The sequence below is a fragment of the Botryllus schlosseri genome, chromosome 3 (genome assembly GCF_051294905.1).
Source record: "Botryllus schlosseri isolate E-star chromosome 3, Bs_hap1, whole genome shotgun sequence".
In the NCBI taxonomy this organism is placed as follows: domain Eukaryota; kingdom Metazoa; phylum Chordata; class Ascidiacea; order Stolidobranchia; family Styelidae; genus Botryllus; species Botryllus schlosseri.
The window spans coordinates 35,368,626-35,380,833 of record NC_137238.1 but is presented as its reverse complement, the minus strand read 5'-3'; the positions used below and the strand labels follow the sequence as shown (position 1 = coordinate 35,380,833).

At 39.0% G+C, this 12,208-nt stretch overlaps 2 protein-coding genes across 2 annotated transcripts in view; both read right to left on the bottom strand.

Moving 5' to 3' along the window:
• LOC145435139 (uncharacterized) overlaps positions 1 to 3,518 on the bottom strand; it is a 29,114-nt gene extending 25,596 nt beyond the window's left edge. The window contains exon 1 of the mRNA XM_080312423.1: positions 3,056 to 3,518. The gene's annotated coding sequence lies outside the window, so the exon portion shown is untranslated. The remainder of the gene's footprint in view (positions 1 to 3,055) is intronic.
• The window catches only part of LOC145435142 (uncharacterized), a 126,086-nt gene that overhangs the window by 37,662 nt on the left and 76,216 nt on the right, over positions 1 to 12,208 (bottom strand). The gene's annotated exons all lie outside the window — the stretch shown is intronic.

Sequence of the window (12,208 nt, the reverse complement as noted above, 5' to 3'; positions counted from 1 at the left end):
GCAAGATGTTAAAAGTGCAGAAAGACTCAGAAACCACAGACGCAAATAACAGTAGAAATCAAGCTAACCATGTTCATGTATGTTACGGAATATAGATATCGATACCATCGCACAGTGTCAACATCAACACAAATTTATTTATTGCCAATGCGGTAAGGAACATATTACTGACATGGAAGAGACAACGCCATCGTGATAAAAATTTACGAAGTGGAACGTATATGGTGGATTTTGGACGGGTGTGAAAGTTTGGATGCGACTACTCATCCTATTTGGAACCTCCATAAATTTTAAACAATGTCATACCATTGAAATGTCGCGTAACTAGCTCATATGAGAATAGTTCTGATCACTATCGATAAAACGAAAGAAATAACGAAATGCAACGAAAAGTAGTTCAAAGAAAATGACGGTTCAATGATGTAGAACAAAATTCGAACAGAAATATGATGGTGTACACGTTGATCTGCACTCAAGGCATCTTTAGAAAGTCAAAAGGGTTGTATGTGGCGACAGATGAAAACACCCTACCCTGCCAACTTTGATACACCGGATGTTGGCTGTAACAATCATCACAGCATGACAATACAACATTTCGATTCACAAATATTCAGATACTTCGCAATGACCCTTTTAACACCGGCATCCACATTTTGACAATGGATTGGATTCAAAAACATGTCGTATGATACATAACTACATCCGCAAAAAATCAAGATCTTGGACTGCAGATATGTTTAGTGTCTACAGAAAGGGGAAAACGAATTAATGCTATATCAGCAAACTCAAAAAAATCGCCATTCCCCATCCATTCATTTCCACTTCTCATATTTGTCAGCTGGCTACGGCCTGCCATTAAACTCATGGTTTTTTTACAATGTCAAAAGGGCTGTATGAGGCAACATGCGATAACGAGCGGCCATGCCAACTTTGGGACACAGGATGTTGGCTAATACGATTATCACTGCATGACAATATCACCGTGGTTCGGTATTTCAAATCACAAATGTTCTGGTATTCTGAAATTAGCTTTCTAACATCTGCATCCACAGTTTTACATTCGATATGACACATACAGAACAGATTACAGGTTGCAACAATCGGTCCAAGAAATGACTCGATCCACGCCGCTGACAAGGTGGACTTTGAATACAGAGTGAATCTTTGAAGATTTCTGCCCACGTGCAAATTGTTGAATTTCGATACTGACTCCAAATCATCATGGGCAAGTCGTAGATAAATGAGATTGCGTAACGAAGCAAAACACTTAGAAAATTCACATGCAACATCAGTCACAAAGTAACCGAGATCCAATGATGCTATATTCGTACATTTTGAGAGGATGTTTGCAAACTGATCTTCATCGTTCAAAGGAAATCTATGTAGAGATAGATACCGAAGTTTGGCCAACATGCCAATCGCTTCCAAATCACTGACAGTAGTGTATTTTTGGGCATCCCTGCGATACCTCATTTCCAGCTTTTCCAAATTTGGGAAATATTTCACCAATTTCGACAAAAATATCGAATAACTGCAACTTGCATCTGAGTCCCTTGTCTCAGTTGTCGTAAAATTCAATACATTCCGATTTTGATCCGGCTTACATGGTAAAGGAAGATGGAGAGGAAACGACAAACCTTTCAAATGTTTCAAGTCCATAATCGATAATAGGAACATGTTAGTATCCATGTCGATTCCACACGCATTCAGCTCCACAAGGTAATTTGGAATGTAATGGGAATGTAATTTGATACATAAACCCTTTAATTCACAATTTAAAAGAGTGCGGCGGTCGCCTAAGTACAGATGTGTGACTTTCGAAATACTGCGATTTAGAAAAACTGCCTCAGGTAAAGATAGGTCATCATAATGTTCGTCCCGCGAGCAAGGAGTACTGCCATCTTGATGTGAAGGAACAGCAATTAGTATCTCCACTCTTTGTGTGGATGCTCTCCATACCTTAAGATTTGTCTCCCGGAAAATATTTTTGATCTCTCGCCGATCCAAATGCTTGAGCGTTTGAACTGAAACGCGGTGTGGTTTAGAATGACAGCATGTATTAATAAAATTCCTGAACACCGTTCTGGTCCGGCTACTATAGAGTTTTCCGGGATCATGAAGCAGTTCCACATGCAAGACTCGAAGTGACAATCCGCATTTCGATTGCAACCGACAAAAATCTGTCATGACCAGTTCCGTAGTGGATAGAGCCAATCTTTTTATAGAGCATGTGGCACCAAGTAGACTGTGTAATGTTTCGCTACTCAAGAAACATCCCAATATATCCAGTGTAACAAGATTTTTCAATCTGGGCATGGTGGTGCAGATTTGATTCGAGAACCAAGCGCAGTCCCGGAAGGTCAAAAATCTCACACTGTCCTTCGAACGATTGATTATTTTCAAAAACTGATCGTCAGATACATAACTACATCCATGAAAATCGAGATCTTGGAATGCAGATATGTCGCCAGCAAGGCGAAAAAACCTTTTGTTCGTAAATTTGACCCATTCAAAACGGTCATGCAGTGGTAGGTATTCGAGAATCTTCAACCAGATTTCATCTGGCAAGCAGCTCACAATATCCATTATTGAATCCTGTCAAACGAAAAGCTTCAACTTGACACTATCATCTGAAAATAGAAGGATGATACAATTGAAATGATACATTGAGCACCGCTTATTTGAATTAGGATAACAAGGTCAGATTTTTAGAGAGGGCTAGTTCTATGGTGTGCAGTCCAAACATGAAATCCAAAGCTATGCTCCAAATCAACATGTACAAATACATGAGCATAGACATTGAAAAACCCAATTTATACAACTAAGCGTGTTTTGGACTCATACTTTTTTACAATCATCTTCATTTCGTACTAAGGCTAGCCAGAATTGAATACTCGGGTGAATCGAGTACCAGGGTTCGAGTCGTGCCGAGTAATCTAGCTTCACTCATTGTGACGTTACAGCAGTACGAAAGATGTGGAAATTTTACAGTACCGGCAGCTCTGTATACTACAGAAGCATAGGCCTATCAGGGTTCACAACTATTATAGCTTACCTACTTCACTCTCACTTTGGCGCTGGTCCAAACAATCCTTGTTTAGCAAATGCCACAGACTTAGCCAGAACAAAGTTGTCCTTCAGATACGTACCCAACTTCCACTAACAAATTATACTAAAGAAAAATAACAACTGACATCACAATGTCAACAATTAGGATTGAAGAAAACCAGATATCACAATGCTAATCCGTGATTCATGAATAAAGAAGCCACTGTAGTGTAGGCTAATAATTATGGCTATTTTGATTTGTGAAGATATATACCCTTTTCAAGCTAACTCAATTCAATGTTATGCGTATGCTATGATACAGGTAAGAGCATTTACAATGACCATCTTTGCATTAAATTGGTGTTCAGGTGACGCAATATTGGAGACTTTGTGTATTGTAAAATTTGATCCATAGCGCAAGATTACATTTGTGCAGGGAATAAATTTCGGTTAATCAGCCAGAAGCGTTGTCATTAGGGCGGGGCACAATGATTCGAGTACTCGAATCTGAATCGAGTATTAATTTTAATGATTCGAGTCGAGTAGTAAAAGACGATTTTTTCGAGTACTGAAATTGTACGCTCCTCACAACTGAAAGTTAATGAACTAACAAGAATTATAGTTTTGATAATATTTTCCACTGATGAAGCCTTGAAACCTTGATTGGCCGTGTCGTAGCATGATAGACATAGTACAAAGCTACTAACATTACTGGAAATAACACATTTCCGAAGTCATGATCGTTCCACAACATTGTCAAGAAGTGCAATGAAGTCGGTATGGTCGAAAACATACCTAAGTATCATTAATGTGACGGATAACAGGCATTATGTTCTTCGTGGTGGCATAAAAGGTACATATTTGAACTTTGACATAGTTCATTATGTTGTGACGTCATAATGAGTGATACTCGAATACTCGACTCGACTCGAAGCATTTTACGTGATTCAGAATCGAATCACTCAGGTACTCGATTTTGCCCAGCCCTAGTTGTCATTATATGACTTCTACCAATTGCACAATGGTCCATGACAAAATAACTTATCAGTACAGAGATATATTTCCTTAATTGAAACTTAGAACATTGGATATATTTCTCAAGTAGAAAGTTCTCACGACTCAAGTACATACCAATGATTCAGCAACCTGATACTGTAGTGAGATAGCTTGGCTGGATAAGCAAATGAATGATAACAGGGTTCATTGCTGCACAAATGAAAACACAATCATTCTGGTTCCAGATAGTTCAGAGAGAATGGAAAACGAAGACAGTAATTTGCAGGCAACTATATCAAGAAAATGTTGTGCTTCACATTTGGCATGATAAAGGATGAAATCACACTGAGGCAATATGGTACTAAATTAGCATTAGTCACTTACACAGCAATTGGACTGGAAATTTTTCTACAGAGCATTGAATGACAGTTAATACTGTAAATAATCGGTCTGAGCAATACATAAAAACTGCCATTTTGCGTCTTTAATTTTCGGAATGATCACGAATTGAAGACCCCGTTTTCAAATATTTTGATTTGCGGATATCAATTTGCTATAAGAGTTTCGATGATACTGCAAGGTACGGTCAAGTGGAATATTGATAAATCATACCAAATACATGTGAAACAGGCCAGATGTCAAATATGCAGTAAGAAAAAGAAACCACAGTCGCAAATACCAGCATAAATCAACATAACCATGTTCATTGTTCATGTATGGAACGCAATGTGGAAATCAATATCATCACAAAGTGTGAACATCAACACAAATTTATTTACTACCAATGCGGTATTGAGCATATTACTGACATGGAAGTGACAAGGGCCATCATGAATTAAATAAAAATTACCAAACGGATCAAAGTGGAACCTATTCGGTGGACTTTGGATGGGTGTGAAAATTGGATGCAACTACTCATCATATTTAGATTCTTCTCAAATTTCAAACCATGTCATACAATTGAGATGTCGGGTAACTAGCTCATATGAGAATGGTTCTGATCACTATCGATAAAACGAACGAAATAGCAAAATGCACCGAAAAGTATTAATTCAAAGAAAATGGTGGATCAATAATGTTGAGCAATATTCAAACAGGAATAGGATGGTTGATCTGAACTCAAGGCATCTTTAAAAAGTCAAATGGGCTGTATGTGGCAACAGATGAAAATGACCTTCCTTGCCAACTTTGACACACTGGATGTTGGCTGATACGATCATCACTGCATGACAATACCACATTGTTGCGATATTTCGATTCACAAATATTACGGTACTTTTCAATCATCTTTTTCACATCATCATTCACATTTTGACATTGAATATGGCCCATGCAGAACAGATCACAGGTTGCAACAACTGCTCCTAAAAATGACTCGATATACGCTGTTGACAAGGTGGACTTCGAATACAGAGTGAATCTTTGAAGATTTCTACTCAGGTGCAAATCCTTGAACTTTGAGACAGACTCCAAATCATCATGGGCAAGTCGTAGATAAATGAGATTGCGTAGCGAAGCAAAACACTTCGAAAAATCACAGACAGCATCTGTCTCAAAGTGACCGAGATCCAATGATGATATATTCTTGTTGTTGGATAGGATCTTTGCAAGCAGATCTACATTGTCCAAAGAAAATCTATGAAGAGATAGATAACGAAGTTTAGCCAGCTTCCCGATTGGATTTAGATCACAGACAGCAACACATTCTCTGGCATCTACGCTGCATATCAGTTCCAACTTTACTAAACCTGGGAAACTTGTCACCAATTTCGACAAAAACATAGAGTATCTGCAACTTCCATTTGTGTCCTTTGTCTCAGTCACATTCTGTTCTGAATCTGGATCACATTGCAAAGGAATATGTAGTGAAAAAGACAAACCATTCAAATGTTTCATGCCCATAATCGAATTTAAAAGGACGTCGGCATCCAAGCTTACCCCATACACATTCAGCTCAACAAGGTTTGTGAAAAATGGTAATCTCGTGCATATACCATCGGAGACATCAAAATAAGAACAGAGCCGGTGGCACAAGTCTAGATGTGTGAGATTCGGAAGACTGTGGTTCAGCAAAAGATCCTCAGCTGAATCAGGGTCACCCCAATATTGATCACGCGAGCAAATAAGATACTCCAGTTCATGCAGTGTGTTAGGGAGGGGACGTCCTTTACAGTAACATGATACATATGTACTCTTACGTCTAAACAGCATAGGAAGACAGAGTACCCTGGATTTATCTAAACAACTTGTCGACAGAGAGCTGCCTTCTCGGTGCAAAGCAACTGCAATCAGTATCTGATTTTGGTATGCTCGATCGTAAGCTTCCCTCGTCACTATCTGGATAGAGTCCCGGTAAACCGCAAGATTTGCCTCGATGAATATATCTTCAAAATCGTCTAGAGGTAAATACTTCACAGTTTGGACAGTAATGCAATGTGGTTTAGAATGACAGCATGTCTTGATAAAATTCCTCAACACTATCCTGGTTTGGCGACTGCTGATTTTTTCGGGATCGTGAAGCAATTCTACATGTAAAACTCGCAGTGACAATCCGCGTTTTGACTGCAACCGACAAAAATCTTTCATGACCAGTTTTGAAGTGGATATACCCAATCTTTTTATGAAGCGAGTGGCACGAAGAAGACTGTGTAATATTTCGCTGTTCAAGAAACACCCCAATATATCCAGTGTAACAAGATTTTTCAATCTTGGAATGTCGGTGCAGATTTGATTAGAGAGCCAAGCGCAGTCCCGGAAAGATAAAAATCTCACACTGTCTTTTGAACGATTGATTATTTTCGAAAACTGATCGTTCGATACATAACTGCATCCGCGAAAATCGAGATTTTGGACGGCAGAAATATCTCCAGCAAGCTGTAAAAATCTTCTGTTGGTAAATTTAACCCATTCAAGCCGATCATGTACTGGTAGATAACCGAGAATCTTCATCCAGATTTCATCGGGCAAGCTGTCCACAATATCCATTATGAAATCTTCACCAATGAAAAAGGAGTAGGCTACCAAGTTTTAACTGAAACTATAATCTGAAAATAAAAGGGTGATATACCGTAATTTAAATGAAATGGGGATGATATATCTAACACTTTTTATTTGAAAATAACAACAAATGGCGGATTTTTAGCAGGTTGATGCAATTGAGCACGTGATAAGCAGTTATTATATGCACAAAAAGGCTACGCGCTTAATCCAGCAATGTAATCAGAATATTGAATTGAGAAACAAAAGCGGCGATTGTTTGGCAGCTATTGAAAGAAAATGCTGATATATTATACCATATGCATGTGACAACTGGCACGGTGTAAGGTACGTAAACAGTGTGAGACAAAAGTGAAGTGAGCAAGTCAAAATAACAGCGAGAATGAACATGATGCTGATGCATAAAATGAAATATGGAAATGGATACTGCTGAACAGTGGAAGCATTGAAAATTAAATTAATCATGCACGATGATAAACATAAATTCAATATCTTATATGCGGTGAAACCAATAACGAGGACATGGATCATTTCTTAACCCCCAGTATATGGGCTTCATTTGTCAAAAGATCTTCATAACATTTGAAGTGGTTCACCCAAAACCAGACCACTACATAGGCCATTCTCTCTTGCAATGATATTTATGCATAAAAACCTACATACGAAATGTGAAATGTATGCATAATGGTGTAAAATTATTATTCTTTTGAATACCATATTCATACTGAAATCAACTCGAATATTTTTGGCTGACACTCGTCAGAGGTGACTGTCATCAACTAGTTGAGAATTCGAAAGGACATCACCCCGATTATTCGAAATTTCAATGCCGGTGACTTCATTTTTGCGATACCATTGTTGATATGCACCAGGGTTGCAATGAATTGAGTCGCAATTTTTTGATGACTGGACTCGACTCGAGTCATTTTCTTAGAATACGGATATGACTCAAGTCAATCTGTGTAATGACTCAACTTGAACTCGGGTCATTGTGTATGAATCAGGCGGCCAAGACCGACATTTTATTGTAATTTCGAAGAATAGAAAAGTAAGCGCACCATTGGTATGTCGTCTATTGGTACTGTTATTTGAAAATAAGTCCAAAAACTGTTAAAAGTGAGGAAATTAGTATATTGAAAATGCGAATAGTTCGGTAGCACCGATAAGTGTCATAAAAAGTCGGTTAAACAAGAATGTAACCGAAAGCTGAGCAGTCAACGCAATGACTTGGACTCGTACCCGAGTCAAAACACCATGACTCGGACTCTGCTCGCTGACTTGGACTTGACTCGGTGGTGAATTGAAAATTATTCAACTTGACTCTTGACTTGTTCTTTCAAATGATCTACTAGTTGATGACGAATACCCCTGACAAACGTCAGCCGGAAATATTCAGGTTGATTTCAATGTGAATATACTATTTATTTGTATATTGGGGTTCTGTATCTACGAGAAGCTCTTCAAATGCTGAGACTGCAATATTCGCAATAGCTAATATTGCGTAGGCCTACATTGTTAAGGATCAACACAATTATATTGACAGCCAATATAATAATAAACATATTATTGACGTTGAAGTAACACGTCCGGAATTACACTAAAATTCACAAATTTATTCACACCGGATCCTATTTGGTGATATCATGAGGGGTGTAAGTACTTATTTCAATCAAACTACCTACTTCACTTTTGAACTATGTCATAAAATTGACATGGTGGGAAGTTAGCTCGCAAGACCGATGTTCTTAGCATTATGGATGAAATGATAGATGAATGAATGAAATGAATTTCATATTTATTTTAAAGAATATGGCAGTTCAATGCCAACTGACAAAAATGAAGTTAGAAACAGAAATATGATGTCAAGTCACGGGCCTATATACCAGGCGCGTAGCCCAGGAGTTAGGTGTGATTAAAGAGTGACATCACAAAACTTGATGATATTGAGTGTCCGCAAACATGTGCGTGGGAACATTGATTTCAGCTAATACTGAAAATAGCATGTGTGTCCAAGCTTGAGCTATAAAAGATGATAAATGATCGAGCCACCGGAAAGGCCATTATGGAACAGACTCCATATCAACTTGGTCATTTTGTCTTGAGCTATGTAATACATGCTGATAAGCACACATATTTTATTGTTCATAATAGATCAGGGACTCGCTAATTGACAGCACTGCCGGACTCGTTGGCAAGCCTATCATACTTCGTCAACACGAGGATATTGTATAATCGCCATTTGCGCATGTACTGAACGCTAATGAATTGATGCTAAATTAGTAAATTCAACCATCCTTATTTTTTGGCTGGCTACGCGTCTAAAATTTACACTCATGGTTTTTTACAATGTCAAAAGGGCTGTATGTGGCAACTTGTGAGATCGAGCGTCCCTGCCAACTTTGGCACACTGGATGTTGGGTAATACGATTATCACTGCATGACAGTATCACCTTGTTACGGTATTTCGATTCACAAATGTTGCGGTATTTTGCAATTAGCCTTTCAACATCTGCATCCACATTTTTACACGCGATATGGCACATACAGAACAGATTGCAGGTTGCAACGACCGGTCCCAGAAATGACTCGATCCACGCCGCTGGCAAGGTAGACTTTGAATAAAGAGTGAATCTTTGAAGATTTCTACTCATTTGCAAATTGCTGAATATCGATACAGACTCCAAATCATTGTGGACAAGTCGTAGATAAACGAGATTGCGTAATGAAGCAAAACCCTCTGAAAAATCCTACCAAATACATGTGATAACTGGGAAGATCTCAAATACGCAGTTAGAAACAGAAACCACAGGTCAAGTAAGAGCAAAAATCAACGTACTGGTAACAATGTTCATGTACGAAATGGAATGTAAAGGAAGGAAAGGACGTAGTTTATTTTTGTCCTTGATGTTTTTTTGCGGCATATACACCGACTCATGATATACATACACACGATCTGTGCATATGCATACCATAAGTGCATGATGTGCATATGCCGCTGGACAAGGAAGTGCAGATATAGCCTTTACGGCTTTCTAATTCATGCACCACCCCTCCATGCTATCCCAGTAGTGCATGAGCGCCAAGCCGGGAAGTCATGGATACCAGTGTTAGAAGGTCTTTGGTGTGACCCGGCCGGGGATCGAACCCACGACCTACCGCTCAAGAAGCCGGACGCTTAACCATTACGCCATCTTGTCGGTAAAGAAGTCAATACTATCGCATTGTTTAAACATCAACTTCAACTTCAACACAAATTGATTCACTGCCGATACGGGAATATCACATATTGATGACAGGGAATTGACAAAGCCATCATGGATTAGACAAAAACTTCCAAGTGGATCATATTCAGTGAATTTTGGGTGGGTGTGAAAATTTGGATGCAAATACTCTTCATCTCTTCTTTTAGGCAAATTCTAAAATTGCAAACCATGTCATACAATTGACATACTGGGTAGCTAGCCTATCTGCGGACCGTTCTAACATCTGAGTACTATCGAGAAAATGAAGGAGATAACAAAAACTAATTAAAAGCATCAATTCAAATAAAATGGCAGTTCAATGACGTTGAACGAAAATCAAAACAGAAATATGATGGCAAACCGGTTTACTTGCGCTCAAGGCATCTTTAGAAAGTCGAACGGGCTGTATGTGGCCACAGATGAAAACGACCTACCCTGCCAACTTTGACACACTGGATGTTGGCTGATACGATTATTACTGCATGACAATACCACATTGTTACGATATTTTGATTCACAAAGCCTTCGATACTTTGCAATCATCTTTTTAACACCCACGTTCACATTTTGACATTCGATATGGCACATAAAGAAATGTTCGCAAGTTGCAACAACCGGTCGCAGAAATGACTCGATCCACGCTGCTGACAATGTCGACTTTGAATACAGAGTGAATCTTTGTAGATTGCTACTCATGTGCAAATCGGGAATTTTTGGGCATCCATGCTACAACTTATTTCCAACTTTTCCAAATCCGGGAAATTTTTCACCAATTTCGACAAAAACATCGAATACCGTTAACTTTCATCCGTGTCTCCTGTCTTAGTTGTGAAATTCATTATGTCTTGTTCTGGATCCGGATCAGATTGAATAGGAAGATGGAGCGAATAAGACAAACCCTTCAAATGTTTCATGTCCATAATCGCTAATAGAAACATGTTAGCATTCAAATCCAGCCCACACACATTAAGCTCAACGAGGTTTGTGAAAGATGGTAATTTCTTGCATACACCCGGGAATGCCTCGGCGTCACCAAAATAAGAAACACACCGTCTGCCCAAGTCCTGATGTGTCAGTTTCGGAATACTGCAATTTTGCAAATTTGCCTCAGCAGTATCTGGACAAGTACCATCACCATATACGTCCCGCGAGCAAATAAGATACTCCAGTTCATGTAGTTCAACAGGCAGGTATTTTCCTTCACAATAACATGATGCGTGCATACTCCCATGCCTCCATCCCGGCATAGGAAGAAAGAGCACCCTTGCTTCATCTAAGCAACTGGCCGACAGAGGACTGTCATATCTGTGTAAAGTCTCTGCAATCAGTATCTGATTATGGTAAGCTTTATCACAAGCATCCCGCATCACTCGCTGGGTGGAGTCTCTATGAACAGCAAGATTTGTCTCGATGAATATGTCTTCAAAACGATCTAAAGGCAAATACTTGAGAGTTTGGACTGAAATGCAATGTGGTTTAGAATAACAACATGTCTTAATAAAATTCTTCAACACCGTTCTGGTTTCAAACCAGCCGAGTTTTCCGGGATCGTGAAGCAATTCTACATGTAAGACCAGAAGTGACAATACGTGTTTTGACTGCCGCAGACAAAAATCTTTCATAACCAGTTCGGTAGTGGATAGAACCAATCTTTTTATGGAACGCATAGCGTGGAGTAGACTGTGCAACGTTTCGCTACTCAAGAAACACCCCAGTATATCCAGCGTATCAAGATTTTTCAATCTCGGCATGGCGGTGCAGATTTGATTCGAGAGCCATGTGTAGTCCCGGAAGGACAAAAATCTCACAGTGTCCGTCGAACGATTGATTATTTTCAAAAACTGATCGTTCGATACATAACTACATCCGAGAAAATCGAGATCTTGGACTGCAGATATGTCTCCAGCAAGGTGAAATAACCTTTT